Here is a 19,380-nt window from a genome sequence, read left to right on the forward strand (position 1 = left end):
TATTATCATGCACAGTTAAAAGTCATATCCATCTTTCAGCAGGTGTTTTGTTCCTGGCCATTGAAAAATATAATCAGGTATTAAAATTGGTCAAGTGTGGAAAAGTGTCATTAAGCCAAAAAAGGTCAAGTACAGAAGTTTCTATTTTGGCAATTTGATTAAAAATAAATACATTTGTAAAATTGTCACCTGATAGTGAAGAAGTTGAGTTTGGTGATAAGACATTGCACACCTGTGGACTAGATCTAATTATGATTATAAAAATTTCTTAAAATGCGTTTTATTAAATTTATTTAGAAACCCAGATTTTCAATATATTGACTTATTGACTGTATTGAACTATGTTCTTAATATCCAGACTGGAATGCCCATACGGATGAGCTGGGTTTTTTTATATAAACAGAATATGCGTTATTTTGAATGGTTTAAAGGTAAATGTATTCCTGAGGACTGATACAGTCCATCAAAAAATAAGAAAAATAAATTTTATTAGTTATAAATAGATGGGACATGCAAAATTCACATTATCTGCAAAAATTTTACCACCGGTTGGGCTTTTCTGGGTAGGGAGTCATGGGGTTGAAGGGGGAGGAGGGGAGGATTGTCCATTTTTTATCCAGGATATAAAGCTCTTTACTAAACCAGAAATTACAGTTTCTATCAACCAGGAAAAAAAATCCCTCTTATAAAGCAACAGTAATACATCGATTTAGTCAGTAAGGTGTTGGTTTATTTTTCCTTTACTACAGTTCTTCCACTGTTGGACTCTTTCCCTCTATTATAATAGATCAGATATCCTCCTTATGTTTTCCAGTGTTTGCTGCTATCTTTGTTACAGGACTAGCAATTTGCTCTTGCTTTCATTCTAAATGTATTTTGAAATCTTTTGCACAGATAAGCTTTCTGTAGCTTTGAAGAAATAAGAATCATCTCATCATATAATTTAGTACACTCAAAGTGCATTCAAAACCTTGTGATTGCATATAACTAACCATGACTATTTTTTACTTAGAACACTCAATCTGCTATACATGATTATTTTTAAACTACCTATTTAGAAAAGATCTGAGGGCGTCTCAAGGTTATTATAAGAACAAAAAGAATTGTACGAAAGAAACAACTCTTGCCTATTTGTTTCCGTACATTATGATCTTTTTTTTTTTTTTTTTGTCTTCCCAGGAGCGTCAGTGATATTCATTCTCAATACTCTGTGTCTGTCTGGCTCATTAGGAAAAAAAACCCAGATTGTCCTAGATTGTCCCTTATGATTCAGCATCCCCATGCGTGAATATTAAGGTACCTGGAATGGATTACCTTCTCAGTAATATGGCCTTGCAAGATCAACCTTAAAATTAAATTGGAAGAATTCACTAGAAGAACAATAACATTATGATTAAAGTGGACAAAAATCTGAAAAGAGAATAAAATTATTTGTCCCTAAAAACAAACATCAGCAAAGCGTTCAGCTATGCTGATTAAAAAAATTACCCTAAAAGCAAAGAATGTTCATAAATAGGTAGAAAAATGTAGTCAAAATCTGAAATGTCCACATTTTCTTTTAAAGATCAAATGTTATTTTTAAAAGCAAGTAATATGATATAATAAAAATCTGCTTTGTGTCCAAGAAATATGGAGCAAGATGAGATACTTTTATCAATAATTTTTAAAACGTTGCGAAGCAGATTAAATAAATTATTTTTTTATTATTTCAAGTAATGAAAAACTTCTCAGAAAGATGATCTCTTTTTTGAAGGAAAATACATTGAAAAACATGTCTTTATTTTCTAACTGGGATCTCAATGGAGTAAACTTTAAAGTCAAATACAAAAGTTTTCAGGAAAAAAAATGTACGATTTTTTTTCTAGATTTCTAAACGATTGTTATTTTCTGCCAAAAGTTTTCAATGTATGAACATGGTTTTGTACTTAATGCATGAGACTGAGTCCAGAGGCTTGGTTTTATTTTTTTATTTTTTTAACCAAAATGTAATCCTATTGTGTGTGGGTTTTTTTTTTTTTTTTACTGCTTTTAGTCCTGTAATTGATTTTCCAGGATTATTCCCTTAAACCTTACTGAAATTTCTCTCAGTTGTCATGAACTAAACTTCTGTTGAAATCAGTACCTAAAATACACTGATCTCTATATCTTGCATCACCTTTCATATCCTTCATTAGAAATGAACTGATTTTATTCAAGTACATATTCTCAGGAATGCTAGGCACCTACTGGTATGTTAATTAGTCTTCTCCATAACACATAAAAAGCAATTTACATTTGTGTTTAGCTTTTTTATAAAATGGCAATAGAACTGTTCACAATAGGTATAATGTATTGTAAAAAAAATCATACTTGCCTTTTTATTTAAGTCAATTCATTTTTACAAGTACTTTGCAAATCTGTTTACTCACTCAACTTCTTAGTTTTAAAATATCAAGTAGAAATCTATACTGTAAAAATCGCTTTGCTTTTCAAAATTACTTATTTAAAGAATGGAGCTTTAGAATAAAAACTTTATTGAGGAAAAAAAAATTTGCACCAATTCTTTTTATTATTAACACTAGAAATAACAGAATAGAGCTTCTGCTATGTACATGGATAATAAAACAGACCTAATTATTCTTTTTATTTCACTCTCTTAGAACTTGCAGATTAAAAGACTAGAAAATAAACTGTGGGCTAATACTAAGGAGTTTGTTAGTGCTGTGTGTGGACACTATAAGGAAATCAAATTTCCCATAAAATCTGATGGTGAACATGTTCAAGCTAGAGACACACTTGAGAAAGCACTGTATATTCACTTCGGGAGTGAATCAGCTAGTAAAATCATTTCAATTTTATTTTTATGGGATGAATGCTAAATTCTCATTTCCATATATAAGGTATTTTTCTTTAACTCATGTAAAATGCACTTGAAGTAGTACAACAGACAGTTGAGACTCATGCAACTTTTGAGCCAGGTATGTATTTTCTATAAGATCATGACTGAATAATAAACAACTAAAATTGCAAGTATGGATTGAGAATTTTAAGTCTCCCTCTCTTCTAGGTAAATCCTTAGGCATAATTTGCCTTTTATTTGTTTCTCTCTTCCTAAATACCTCTGACACTCTCATACAAGGGGGTACTAGAAATATTTCTACTTATGGTATTCATGTTCTAATGAAGAACATGCTCAGCTGTGGGATAGGAGAGCTAAACTGTGTCTTTCTGTTCCTCATACATTAGAAGGTAGACTTGTAATCTATGAATGCATACTTTCACTCTACGAGTATTATGTAAAAACACAAAGAGTAGCACTTCATTCTATGCCCATCTCCTAGAAGGACCAAGATCCCAAATGGATGTGTGTACATGTAAAAGAGTTGGGATTCACCTTATAGCAGCCTTCCAGTACCTAAAGGGAGAGTGAAAAAAATGGGAGAAAAACTTTTTATAAAGGCAGATACTAAGACAATTTTAAGCTAAAAGAGGGTAGGTTTATGCTAAATGTTAGGAAGAAGCTCTTTTCCAGAGAATAGCACCGCACTAGACCAGATTGCCCAGAGAAATTTTGGGTTTCTGGAAGTGTTCAAGGCCAGCTTGGATGGGACCCTAAGCAACCTGATCTAGTAGGTTGTCCCCTTGCCTCTCTGAGATGGAGTTTAAAAAGCAAGGGCATCCTTCTGGAACCATGACTTAATGGGTGGTACTCCCTGATAGCTTATCTGACCCTGCTCTCTATGAAGTATATAATCAAGTGTACCTTGTCATCAAACCTTGTTAAACCTTTGTCTCATTAATATTAAATTTTATTAACTCACTGCTTTGTATCAATAAATTATATTGTCTCTTCTCTCTTGTGTGTGAAGTCCATTACTCAATCTGCAACAGAGGGGTATGAAAAGAACCATATTATCTGATAATTTGCTGAAATAAATTAACTCATTTTCTTGAACAAACAAAAAAATATATTTTCCTACTGGAGCTGAAAAAGGATTTTTTTCCCCTGATACCTATAATAATTTACATTTTGTGAGACTTATTATTGGTTAACTATTCTACTTCAAAAAGTCATTAATTTATCATTATTGGAAAGAGCGTACCGAACTAACTGGGACAATGACTTGAATACAGTCTTAGAATCTAAAGCCAGAGACACTGTTAAATGATTTAGTTTGATCACAAGACAATGCATTTTACCCAGTGTCAAATGTTAACAATATTTGTTTAGATTCTAAATTCCTAACTCATGTGACAGTAAACCACAGGAAGCCAGAGGTTCTATTTGCTTCTAAGAGGTAAATAATTTGCTACTCTAGACTGTTGTCATATCCTGTTACACGTCTATTAGAATGTTAATATGAGAGCACCAGCATATACACACTGGTCCACCTTCTCCTTCTGCTCAGAAACAAAGCATTGCTTAAGCTTAAGAAAATGTTCTACAGTATCCTACAATCTTTTGTTTCCCTGCAAAAACCTCAGCATCTTTTCTGTGCCAGTAGTTAAAGAGCCAAGATGTCTGCAGCCTGGACCTTGAACACCGTATCTAAGCTTTCCATAGATCTAATATCTACGGAAAAGCTTTCAAGCTCACGCCATCCTCTCCGGCCATGTCCTGACCACACAATCTCAAACAAAGGCACATTAGTGCTTTTATCATTCATTTCCTTTCCCTCTTGTATCTCACAGCTACATCTCTTTCTGATTCCTCAGGTAGATATATGTCAAGGTACTATGACACACTCCTCCTAATCTGGACAGTTGGAATGAGAATCTAGGGGTCCATATCAGGAACCTAATAGTACAAATTTTGTCTTTGGGATTAAATGTTTACTGTAATCAGATAGAATCAATTTTTAGGGGAAATGGGAAACGGTAGTCCAAATGCTTAGTGTTCTGAAAGACAAATAATGAAAACTGACAGAATACAGGAATCACAGAATAGGACATTGGAAAAACAGTTACTCTCTTACTGCAAAAATTAGAAAAAATTAGTTTATTTTGTGTGTGTGAGAGACATTTCTAGTGCCATAAGGAGTTACATTTTTGAAAAGATATTGAATTCTCTGAAACTTTTCTGAGAACATTGACATTGGAATAAAGATTTGGTTAAAAAGAAAAATAAATCCCAGCAGTATAAGAATGACAGTTATCTTAATTTACTTTAATCTCATAATTAAAAAAAAATGAAAACTATAAAATTGAATAATCTTAGAACTACATCATGGGCAGTACTTTTTCTACGTAAATTATTTTTGAAATCTATGTTTCAAAGATGTTGCTAACCACATCAGGTCTGTGAGTGTGTGGGAACCATTGTATTAAAAGACCTTATTTCACATAGAGGTGATGTTATAGGGTTTACAGCACAGGAGTTGGTGATTTCTCAAGAGTGTCTCATTCTCCTTTTACTAAATGCACTACAGGCAATGCTGGCAGCTTTAATCTTTCAGAGAAAACCTTAGTCAGGCACACTTAGTAAATTTCTCTATGTGAATCATATCCTCTGGGCCCAAAGTCTTCAAGCTAGAGCATGACCTACAGTGAGGTATTGCTTGCTTTGACTTTGTCCCTTCCTCCAGGCACAGATGAATGGGATATGATTAAAACAGGTCATTTTATGCTGGAAATCCTTCTGTGAATGAGCTATGAGGGAACCCAGGTGACTGTGTCAGAAACTTCTGAAGTTATGTCAAATAAATCTCACACAGACTATCCATGAAGTGCAATCAACTATTTTAGTACATTTTCACTACTTCCTCTACAGACACTATGTTGCCCAAAAATCCTGTCCTAGAATATGCTGTCATGATGAGATAAAATTTACAATGATAGGCAATAAGAAAATTTGATATTGTGTTTTGACAAGTGGCCCCAAGCTGCTTCTGTCTTTCTTTAAGTAGCCCCAAGCCTCTTCTAAAATTCTAAAATAGCTTGAGAAGATAGCAAAACAAGAAATCATATGTGTATACAACCCAGTACCTCAGTTTTCCCTGTATCACTGTACATATTTGAAGATGAGAGGAATTACTCCACTTTTCTTCTCTCATCTATCCCTGACTTAATTTCTCAGTTTTAAGATCCCTTAATTATTTTCTCTCCTTTGTGTGCACTTGTCTTTTTAGTTGTACAGGATCCTCAAAGAATGATAGCTGGATTCTTACCTCTTCTCTCTTATGATTCCTTTATCTAGCTAGTGCAAGAACATTGTGACACAAGATGAATTGGCTATCTTAAATAATTTCCAGCATATTAATGCTAAATTTAAACTGAGCATACTCTTGTGTAAAGTGCCTTAAGAAGAATTGCTCCTCTCATGATTTTAAAGTTGTGGGTATGGGAGAACCTGGTGGGAACTTACACTCCAGCTGGGTAAATAGTGATTGCCCTGAGCAAACAAAGAAATCTCTTTTACAGACTCTCGCTCTTGAGTCTGTGTCAACAATTGTTTCCTTCCTTTTCTTGGAATATTTCATTCTTTTTAATCACATTCCTACCTTCCACTTTGCATAATGATGTCAAAATAACATGGTTTCTTTTAGGATACAGCTAATATTTTAAAATGATAATGGTATTTATCAAATAACACAATACATATGAATACTAATAGTATCTTTTGATTTTTGCAACATAAGAAACATAGAGAAACACATAAATTGATGAAAATACAGAAATTTCGCACACAACTCCTGCAAATCAAACAAGTAAAATATACAAATTTCATATTGTATTTAGCTATTGAAAATTATCTGAATGGACACCTACCATCTCTTCCATGCAGATTCCTGAAAAAAAAAAAAAAAAAAAAATAAGTAATGCTCAGACATCAAATTCCCCTTAAGTTTCACCACAGCCTCTGTCACCTGTCGACCATGACAGAAACTAGGCTATCAAAAATTTATCCACTTTTACTATCTTTAGATCTTTTCTGAGTTCTCTCATGAAAAGTGTTAGAAAATTTGTTTCAAGGCTTTGCAAGTGATCACACGGATGCTGTGTTTGTTGGTTTTGTTGTTGTTTTTCCTACTGGTTGATGACAGTAGGGAAAATATCAGGAGCTTCTTTTCTTTGGAATGAAGATGAAACTAAAGACATACAAATTCCTCTTCAGAGTGAAGAGACTATATACATAAGTATTTTATTAATAAGAAGGATTGTATATCTTTAGTCACTCCAAAGAAAAGCAGTTCTTTATATTTTCCTTACTACATGTTTCTGCAAGATCTAAATATACTTCCAATTCTGGAAAAATACTTTTATTAAAGTTAAAATAAAAATATGAAAATAATATAGTGCTGAGTTTGTGAGTATACTGAACCTCAGATTTTGTTACACTACTGTCTAGAAATATTTTCAAAGACAAATATTAACACCATACAATTAGCTTCCTGCTCTTTAATATGTGTCTTACATAATTTATCTGAGAAAAGGAAAGTCAAATTTCATTTACTATAGAATTTGCTCTTGAAAAATGAGCACAATTTTAGGTTACAGAATCACAGACTAAAATAACAAAAAACAAACAAATTAATGCATGAACAAAAATTGTATGACAAACTTAATGATTAGTAAAGATAATGATAACAAAAGGAATGATAATCCTGCCAAGAGAAAAATAAATTGGAGTTTTTAAATGAATTGCAGGAATAGGTTCTTTCATGATAAGAAATATACACATAAGAACAGACCATGCAAATTAAGATAACAAGAATTCTTCTTACGTTAAAAAGCAGATTCATTTTGGGACTTCCTTAAAACAAATGGGATTGATAAGCCAACACTAAATGGTCTAAGCAATTTTAAAAATGCCATAAGAAATTGTTTCCCAAAGTTCAGCCAAGAGAAATTACCATTTTGCCAAACTCAAGTGGCATTCCTTCTTGCTTTGAAATCAGACACAAAATCAAGTACTTTAGATGAAAACACAAATTTTGTTCTCATTTTGACCATGTTTTAGTATAACAATAATTACTTTGACTGTCTAGTTAACTTTTGTTCATTTTTCAGGTAGCCATATATGAATAAAATCTCATAGTCAACATGTTTCTTCTCTTTACAATGCAATGCAGCATATTTCAGGAATACCTTAGAGAAGGACCCAGATGTTTAAGAATAATTTGGAAGTTGATAACTGGGGAATAAACTGATTTCCAATCTAGTAAAATTACTTGCTTTCTACTTCTGTCAGCTCCAACACATTTGGTATAGGTGCTTAATGTCTGTTTCTGTTGTTTTCATTATCTGAGCCTGCTCAGAGAGTAACGAGTAGCTTGCTGAGGCTATAAACAGGAAGATAAGTTGGATGTCCAGCTAGTCAAACTGAAAACTGTAAGGGTCAATGTAGAAGTACTTCATAGGATATGTGAGGCAATAAAATTATTGCATCTAGGTGTTGCTGGATCCAATCCTAGGCCCAAACCTAGTCAATGGTTTATGTCTAAAGGATGAGATGTGCACAATCAATCCTTTATATAACTTAGTTAAGATTTCAAAGTTTAGCTTGCTATTAATCACTTACTGGGAATCTGTTGTGGCAAGGAATCTCTCAGCCTTGAGGAGTAACACTGAGAAGCATCCCTGCTCAAGGGGACATCCTGGTGTGCAGCCCAGGGCTGTGCAGAAGAGCTCTACAGGCCCAGGCTGTCCACTATTTACAAAGTATTGATTGACTTATACTCATATTTGCATACCTACAAGAGGTCTGGATCATTGTTTCCAGACAGCCACTGGAAAGGTTGTCATTGGTTCCACAAAGTTCACAGTAAGCTGGATGCAGTCATCACTGAGCACACTGTCAACATTGGCTTAAGACATGATCTTTTAAAGAATCACATAGTGTTGTATTTCTTGTATGTTGCATCAAGAGATGTTTATATTGTCTTTTATGTATATATTTTTGCTTACTTGTCCTCTACAGTATGTCATAGTACTTCATTACAAAAAATACATTTAACATATGACTCACATATTTGGGATTGTGAACACCAACAAAGATTAAGGACGATTTCATGATATCTGCCCTCCACTTTTGTAGCCTCTCTCATCACTGGAACTCCAGATGCTGGTAGACATGTTCATTCAGCCTGTGAGAGTGGTAGGTGTTATTAATGTTCATTTCACTTACCACTGAAATACAGTAAGTACTGAAGAACACACATGAGCATTACGTAACAAATTGAAGCAGAAAGTCTAGAAGAATAGCATAACCAGTTGAAACCCAAGGAAATGTAGGTAGACAGAACCTATTTATCCAAGCTTGAATGAAGCCAGGACAGCAGGAACTAGTCTAATGTACTGTACAATGGGATCTCAAGTTGCCTGATTCTCTGAGGTCACACAAACTATGACATATCAAGTGGCACTGAACACCTTACCCCCAAGGGATTGAGGGCAAATTTGTATCTACCAAAATGCAAAGTCAAGCAGAGGCCAAAGAGCACTAGAATCTTATGGTTCTTACCTTGAGCAGCCTGGATTTTACTATCCTGTTCTTATTAATGTATCTCAGTAGCTTTGAATCATCTATAAATATTATAGTATGTCAGGAAGTTCATTAAGCTCTTAAGGGTGGAATTCATCAGATCTAATTTCAGCCATTTGAAGCTTAGTCACCTAGATTTAACTCTTTGTTCAGTAGCATCATCTCTCTCCCTCTCTCACTCTCATTCTTCATTAGAGTTGAACACCTCACTAGATACTTAAGCTTTAGATAGCTCACATTGGAAGAAAGGAATTACCTGCTGAGGAACTGACCTCTCCAGAAGGCATTGAAATCAAAATATTAAAATAAAAAGGAAAAAAAAAAACCACAAGAACCAAAACAAACAAACAAGCAAAAACAAGGGGGAAAAAAAGAATAAAAAGAAAAGGCAAGAAATGTAGAATACCAAATATCTTACTTCAAGTCATTTCTGTGAGGTGTGTTTTGTATTTTGACTATTTCAGTTTTATTGTATAGGGAAAGAGAAAGGGTTAGTCTTGTTTAAAAGGAGAGCTTTCTTTGGTCCTAATAAGTTCATTTTTAATGCATCTCAATGGAAATAAATCATGCTTAGTGTGTATGAGTCCTGGAGACCATAGTCTCAGGACCATGTTGCTTAGTATTTTATGTAAAAACATGAATCTATCTCAATTCTGTTCTCACTGTACAGAAGTCCATATGAAAAGATAAACAACAAAAAACATGGTTAAATCTAATGTTCATTATTGTAATACCCAATATCTTTATGGACAGACATGTCAAAAAATAAATGTTACCATTTGATAGTCATTCCTTGAAATATGATTCAAGAGAGAATGAGAATACATGCACTGCTGACACTCAGACTGCATTTGCTGGAAAATTTATCTTAGATTCCATAAGAAGTGAAGGCATTTCAACCTAATGCAAAGAATGGGAAGAAGGGTTCCCAGTTTTATATTTAAACTTTACATTTTAAAAAATATTAACTTTAAGTTACTATACAGCAGCAAGATATTAGTCTTATTGATAGTTACATGAAAGTGCCATCTGGAAATTGATGGTGTCTAAGAGGATACATATTTTGAAGGGTCATATATCTTTGTTTTCTTCTTGTTTGGTTACCTGAATACTTGGTTTTGACTGCCATGTCAAAACCAAAGTTTTGGGCTAGATGGACCTTCAGTCTTGACCCTTTTATATTAAGTCTGTACCTTCTACATCTGAATCTCTTCACATATTCCATTCTGAAGAAATCTGGAAAATAAATAGAACTATTTTTTCTTGTGCAAATAGCCACAAAGCAAGTGAACATAACTGCAGACATTTCACATACCTTTGAAATTATTATATCTGAAAATTAAAAATTAATAACTATGACATTGGTAATATTAAAACAAGAGAGAAAACTCTAAAAAAACTTAAAAACAACAAAGTTAATAACATTTGATGTTAAATAAAATTTATTTTTTGCCAAAACCCTGTCTGTAATTCACAGAATATAAAAGTAATCTCATTAATTATGATATACCTGATTGAAACCTCCACTTGCAATGTAACTTCTGCATTACAATGGAATGTGTTCTAAAAAAATTTCATTGGAGACAGACATTTTTGTCCAGCTCAGAAGTATTCTAGAAATATAGTTCTTCTTTCTCTGTGACCTTGAACAGTAAAGAAGTTCATGTTAGATAAATAGAGCAAGAATGGAGAAACAATCTTTGCAAGTATATAACAATAAATGAAGAATGACAGTTCAGTGTTATGATAAGAGTCGGTGGGGCACTTCTTTATTTGCTTAGTTATTTAATACAAACATCTGCTTGATAAATTCTGTGTGCATATGGACAGGAAGCTTCTACACTAGGAGAAATTTACATATTTAAAAACTAAAAGGGAAGATTCAACAAAAATTAATTTAATTATAAAATGTATAAAGATGTAAAATAAAGCAGCATTGTAAACATGGAATTCATCCAAATACCACAAAATGCCATTTGCTGTAGTATTAATCTGTTAGTTATAGGAAATATTTCCTATATTTTTATTTATTGTCATAGAAGTGGGTCTGCAAAAAAGATAGGCAAAAAAGCTTAACCATTATGATGACATCTAGATTGCTCAGTAACAGTTTTGACATCTGAAGTTTCTTAATTTTTCTAACAGAATTCATTTAATGGGAGGCTAAACCTTCTCCATTTCATCTATAAACAGTGAAGATAGACACTCCAGAGGATGATTCAGCTCATTTTAGCTTTCCACTGCTTATGGAAAAAGTCACCATGCTTCCAGTTTTGGTGCTTCAGTGAGGCACATGAAGTCAATAGAGTACATGTATAATTTTTTGTTGGCTTGCTTTTACATATAGGTGGCAGCACATTTTTACAAGACAATTTACAATTCCCTGATGTGTTAAAATATCAAAAAAAAACTCAGAGAGATCAAAGATCCACAAAATGTGTATGGTTATAGTGTGTGTCAATTTCTAATACACTTTTACCTTCTATATTTTTGCAACTGTTCCTGGCACAGAGATATTGACTTTTCAGTAGGGACAGAGCTTCATGACAAGCATTTTAAAATTATGGGTTACTGGAGATTGGTGAGCTACTTACTGACTAGTACTGAGTTGTACAGTTTTCTTCTTTGGGTTTTTGTTTCTGTTTGATTTGGTGGGGTGTTGTTGTTGTTGTTGTTATTATTGTTGTTTGTTTGTTTGTTTGTTTGCTGGGTTTTCTTGGTGGTGTTTGGTTGAGTTGGATTGGGTTTTTTATTTTGTTTTGTTTTATTTGAAATTTTTGTTCTATTATTTCTTGGTATTTTGAATATGTTGGAAATATAGATATGGTTCATTAGCACTGCATGCAACAGGATTTGGAAAGAAGATGTACATGACAGAGGCTGAAGATAGAAGGAGAAAAAAAGGAGAGACATAACCAAGTCTATTATGGAAAAATGAAATCCAGTCATTACCGGGCAGACAAGTTGAAAGGGGTGAGAACCCCAAATAAGGAACCAAGCAACCTTGATACTGCCCCATTCTGATATGGTATTTAACTACAGACCATTTTTTTCCCCCTACCATACCCACACCTCATTCAGGCTGAAGGACAGTGGCTCAGGAAACTGCAGCTATTCTATGATTTGTTTGATCCTCATTGTTCAGTGTGTGTCCCCTAGGTGTTATTTACTGCATGCTATTGAAACCCCTCTTTGTATACAGAGTTATTAATTTCCTCATAGACTCATTCCAACCTTCACTTCAGCTGATTCAGCCCTTAGCTATATTCAGTCCCTGCCCATTAACTAAAATGTACTGATTTACTCTTTTCCCAGCTCTCCCCCTCAAATCATTCTTCCAGCCCCACTAAATAGCTCACAGAGAATGGAGCTGCTGACTCCCAAGGCTGTAAAGGAGTGAGCTTTTTTATTTTATTAATGCTCACTAATGGTTTTATTAATGCTCAGTAGGTATTTAATTTCATTGGTTTATATTTCCTCTTAAGAGCACACACTCTGTCCTCCTGAGCTGTGCTGTATTTTGTATTGACTAGCTAGTGGAAAAGTTCATTTGTCCTGTGCCATTACTACCATCTGCCTTGTCAGGCCTTTCTTGAAAATGAAACTGTGACTCAACAACTTTGACCCTGGTTAAATAAATAAGCCATAACTGTAGCTGTAACAACATTATTTGAGTCTGAAGGTCTTGCAATTTATTATGGCGATGCAGCCTTTACATTGCAATTTGTTTTTATTATATTCACCTTGCTGCAGAACAGGATCTGCGTAGCACTTGTGGTGGTACTGGGAAAAGGCTTTTCAACTTTATAGCTGCAAATGTATTCTAAGATTCCTCCACACAAACACCCCTTTAGTCTTTCTTTCTTTCATAATCTCTGTTCTTGGACTCTTTATTTTGCCAGTTTGAGTTGTTCCTGCTCACTGACTTTCAAGCAGAAAGCACTGAAAGGTACCAAATGTTGTACGTGTAGTGACAACACAGATGTTATTTCTGAAAAGAGAAATTAGGGCTGGAAGATTGTAACAGCCATGTAGTACCAGCATTACTTAGGAGAAAAGAAAACACGTTCTCAACTGATATAATTATGACATTTTCAAGTCAATTAATCTTGAAAATTATTGATATTTTATCTGTATTGTCAAACTTAATAGTAGGATTCAAAGTCTTTGAGAAGAAACAGCAAATAGTAATAATGATTACACTGCATCTCATTTCCATGCAGCATATGTTGACTTAATGCTGTACAACACAGACATAGTGAGATTCCTTGACAGCAACATATTTCTAATTCTGTGCATGAACTATTTTATTCACAGTCTTGCCTCTGCATTACAAAAAACTAATTGACAAAATTACCACTTGAACAAAATAAAGGTGGCACTGTACATCCTTTGGGAAATTTGTGTCTAGGTAAATACTAGACTTTGAAAATGAGGGAGGATAGAGTTATGCACATGGTAACTCAAGCTTAGTTGTTTTCTTTGGGCAAAGTCACAAAACTCATAAAACAGTCATTCAGTTCTTGCAGATGATGTGAACACTAGGGGTTTAAGTCACATTTACTTGCTAAGAGTCCTTACACCATCATTTTACTAGCCTGAATTTGTGTTGAGGTAAAAAGCATTCTATACTATGCAGGAGGGGCACACTTCTAGCATATGCATTTAAACACTGAATTTTCTTTATGAAAACAAACAAAAAAGAGCCTGCAAAAAATGCCCCCAAAAGAAACAAACAAAAAAATTCCCCCCCCAAAAAAATCACAGATTAAATTGATAATACTTCTAGTGAATTTTATGAGTTATTTAGATTTCTTTGCAAGGTTCTTTGATTAGTCTAATGAAACAGACTTGTAACTTTATAATGAAACACTAATTCCTTATCACAACCTCTTGATAATACTCAGAATGAATTAGGAGAAATATTATACATCTATATAATCAAGAAAAGTGCAAAACAAGAAACCATAAACAGAGGAAAAGTCAGTGGAATAGGGTCATAAATCCTTCTTAGAAATCTTCTTTTTATGGGCTTTGAAAATACTATGTCCATATGCAGCTATGATTCATATACAGTGAACTGTATAGTTTCTTGAACAAGAGAAATTGTCTTAGATCTGTGCTAAATACACCTTCAGCTAGTATTTTCAGGTTTGAACATTTAAGCTAATTTTTTAAAATAAAATCATGTGCTGAAGAAGGTGTCTGTTTTTTCTCAGTCTTCCCATTTTTCTAATCTAATAAAATTGTGTAACTTGTTCTAGGCATTTTTCATCCTTTATTGTTTTTCAGAAAGAGATTTTCCTTGCCTCCTCTTTTCCACTGACATTTATATTTCTGAATATACAATTAACATTATGACTATCTTTTCTTCTTTACTTCATCTATTTGCCCTATAGGCTTTTCTTCTTATTTAGGTATGTTTTGTAATCAGCTGCAGCTCTCTCTACCATTTCTTTGTTCCAATATCTTTCATGTCAAACTGAAAATATATATGCTTTGCAAACTTAAAATACTCACAGTATTTTACATATTTTTCTATTTCAATTATTTTAATCATTACTGGATGCTTTGTCATACTATCTGTATTGAGTTTCTTTTGGACAATGATACCCACTTTCTTCCCAGAAGTAAATTCTATACCTTTATGTATTAATAAAATTATTCTGTCCAAAGTAATTTTTTGTTTAGTGATTGCTTTCTAATTTCAAGTACCTCATCTTTTTCTTTCTTAGCTGGCTGCCTTCAACCTTGTTAAATTTGCTCTTATTGAAATATAGACCTTTTTTGTTTCCATTACTGTGTTAGCTCCTGTTTCTTCCATTGTCTGTTCTTTAGACTTATTCAGCAAATCTTTTGCTTTCTCTCCATCCATTAAAGAATTATCTCCATTTAACCCCATGAAAATGTCATCCAAATTCCTGCATGCATTTATGCTTCAAGACAAATTTAACACTTAAACAGAGACGATATTTTCTCTCTCTCTGTCCTATCAGTTTGATGTTTTCTGCAGATCTGCTGATGTACTCTCTTCTGATGCTCAGGTTGTTGGCAGTGAGAGTAAGCAGAATTTGGTCCAATATTAATACCTAAAGGATGCCCCGGTACTGAAATGAGACTGATCACGCTCCCTAGATTCTCCTTGTTGCCACTCCTGTAGATGACTGTGTGACATTTTCATTTTTGAAGACATCAGGATACTTTTTTTTTTCAAAGACAAGAGAGAGTAGTCTTGTAATGAAGTCTTTCAAAACCCATGGTTTTATCCCACCAGATGCATGTCAAGGCAAAATGTGCCATTTAGATGACCAGTTGATTTAAAATTCCAAGATTTGTGTTGGCATTGTTTTATTACCAGCTCTTTGCATTCAATCCACAGTACTTTATGATATATTTTTCTTTCTTATGATCTGGCAGTTTTTTTATTTATTTAAGTTTCACAATTAAAAGCTAACTAAGCAACTAAATATTTTTGTCTACTACTGTTGCACTTTGGTTCTAAGCAAGAACATGTTTTATTTTCTAGGTTGAACAAGGTGACTTGATTTTCACATAGCTGACCCTGTGTTTTTCTATATTCGCTGTTTTGCTTTTCTACTGTGTTGTTAATACAGTCATTACCTGCTATAATATCTTTTTTAAAATTAATCTTGTTACTATTTGTGGTGAAACCCAAAAAGGTATGAGACATCATACATTAGCCTGCATTCTTTGTCCTAACTTAACCTAGAGTTCTATCAATTCACTATAAATCAATGTATGTGGATTCCGCATTGATTATTTTGCTAGACTCTTTATAATAGAATATTTAAAAAAAACTAGATTATGGTATCTTCTCTTACATAAGAAGGTCAAATAGTATATAAGAGTAGGAAAATATTGTCCTACTTAATCTTGAAAATTTTGGGAATCTGGATAGCTAGAGAAGTTTTGCATAACAAAATCTTGAAAAATTAGTCAGGACAAACCAAGAAAACAAGGGTTGGTTTTATTTCTTTTCTGAATTTTGATTCCCTATGGAATTTCCAAATTTTTGTGTAACAAGAAAAAGTATAGAAATATATGTTTATTTAAAAATCTGGTAGTGGGTATCCCAACATACCAGCATAAAGTAGTCAGAAATATGTTGGTCACAGAGAAAGTAACTTTAAAAAATCTGTGAGAGTCACAGATGCCCAGACTACAGCTTTGATAAGTAGAGTTACATTTTATAAATGGAATTATCAATATTACCTGTATTTCTGCCTACCGTAATTTAAAATTTAAAGTGTGTATAAAATTACTTTATTTAACATATTTGGTGTCAAATTAGTAAAAGCATGGCAAAAGTTTCTGAATGTAAAAATTAGAATAAAATTAGGAAATAAAAATAATTAATTATTGAAGAAGTAGATGTGATTATCTGTTTGCCTTCATAACTCTAAATAAAGTGAGTATAGTTGACATAAAGATTATTATAAGAAAAGAAGATATTTATGTCACTTCTTTAGTTGACATATATCACTACAATGAAAACCTTCAAGAAAAAATATTTCTTCATTTATTTTTTTCCAAATAAAATCTTGGTTTAATTACTTAAATTAAAATTATTTGCAGAATTTCTAGTTCCTGCAAAGTCCATTTTTAGAAGTTAGTATTTCAGCAGGTTTCTCTTAGATTTCTGTTCTTTGATTGTTTATATAAAATAGGTTTGTGAGTCTTTTAGCTAAAACTCAAAATTATCTTGCTAAGTGAATATTTTTTTTCTCATCCATTCAAGCTGAAAAAATATAGAAATTACCTAACTATACTACTATAGTGCTCCACTATCCAGCCATTTGTCTACCAAAAATACAGGAAGGTCCATAAACCCAAGCAGATAATGTGAAACTATCTTAATCACAGGAAATATTTTTAATAGCATTTCTTTTCTCCTCTGGGCCAAACAAAGGTAATTTCAGCAATCCTTACAGCATTCTCCTATGTGAAGATCTTTGTCCCTAGCCCTAGCCCTTGCCACTTAGTTAGATTTCATAATTTTAAGTTCAAGGGATGACTTAAAAAAAATCCTAACATGTCCTGTTTAAATGCACAAGCCATGCAGACACCTAGAAAAGGAGGCTGGAGGATTTTTTGTTATAATTTGAGACTTGTATCACACTGCAAGCTACTGACTTGCTGAAATCAGACATTCCATAGAAGCCTTCCTCAACATTTGCTCAGAAATGATCAATTCCTAGCTTATCTTTCTAGGTAGAATATAGAAAACACTTTCTCCAAGGAAAGAGCTTTCTTCACCAGAAATTTTGCATGTTAAGACTCACTCTTTTATTACATCTAAAAATCACAGAAATTTGACCATTATTGAGAGTGGAAAAAAATCGTAAAAGGGATAAAATTCATCAGATTATTGCTCTTGGCAAAATATCCAGTTGAATAAAAACATTGTAATGGAATTATTTTGGTGGAGGTGGTGGTGGTTGGTTGGTTGATTTGGAGTTTTTTTATCCCTGCGTTTTCCTTCACTTATGATTTTTTTGCTATGATTACCCATTCCAGGAACAGAACATCTCCCAGATAAGGTATTGATAACAAAAATTATGACTAGTTTTCATATTTATTTTGATAAATTAAATTTGGGTCTTTAAAAATTACATTTTAATTGGGTATTTTTTGTTAATTATTATAATCGGATTTCTCTCATATATTTTTAGCCGATGAATGTTAGATATCTAAACTAGGCCAGCTGGTTATTTTTATTATTAAAATTTTATGATTTATGGATCCCAGCTATCTACTTCCATGGCTTCAAGAAGTACCTGGACAGTGCTTATACTATTAATATCCTGTTTCTGAAACTAAAGCTGCTTAAGAATACACTACAGTGAAACCAGAATTGACTTGGTGTTCTAGATAGAACTCATTAACTCTTCATTAAACACACTATTTCGAGTACAAATTCATTTTCAGATATATTGCATGATCATTTGCTGTATATTCCTGTGAAACTGACAATTTTCTGTAGTCAGATAATCCTCCTCCTCCCCTCTCCAGCTATTTTTTCATTTCCAGCCCTTCTATTACTCTCCAAAGAAGTGGCATGAGCAGGCTATTGCACTGATAATTTTTATCTTATTTTTGACTCAAACAATCAGAAGCATCTAATTCTTGTACTATGGTATCTTAAAGCTCTTCACCAGAGAAAAAACTTTGTAAGCAGACTGTGTTTTTTTCTGTGTGGCTATGGGTGTTTTAGTTTATTTTGTTCTGTTTTTCCAAAAGTCATTCTTCTTCTCTTATCTGAATTAAGCTTGATCTTGTTCAAACACTTTAAAATGCTTAAATTTAACTGAAATCATTGTCCAGCAGTTTTATCTTTGATACACAGCTCATTTATTATATGATAAATGAATCTGTAGCTAGATAATGGAATCTTTTCTCATCTTTATTTATTACTTTTAAAGTTTGTTTTCTAAGAGAAACTTTGAAATATCTTGATTTAATTCCAGGCTCTGCTTTCCCCCCTCTATCTTATTCCTTTTAAGTTTTGTAATGTTTGACAAAATTTTTCATGACTTGCAACAGAATTGTTGAATTTGACCTTCATGATTCAGGAGCTAGAGGAATTAAAAGTTTGAATTTTATCAAGGACATGAAGCATAGACAACATCCATCACATAAATGCCAGTGGAAAATCCTTAACAGATGAGATAGAACTGCATATTAATAATAATGTTAACATATAACTGTTTAGGATTAAATTCGAGATCTAGCCCGAGCCACACATATAGAGAAGTATTATGAGTTATATATTCTGTTATAAGCATAGACTATAATTTAATTTTGGGGAGGTACTGATTTCTATTAGACATTTAATGTATTCCCACAATATCCTCTATTGTTTCCACCACATTGTAAAATAATATGAATAACTAGCT

Source organism: Vidua chalybeata, chromosome 2 (genome assembly GCF_026979565.1).
Source record: "Vidua chalybeata isolate OUT-0048 chromosome 2, bVidCha1 merged haplotype, whole genome shotgun sequence".
NCBI classification, from domain to species: Eukaryota; Metazoa; Chordata; class Aves; order Passeriformes; family Viduidae; genus Vidua; species Vidua chalybeata.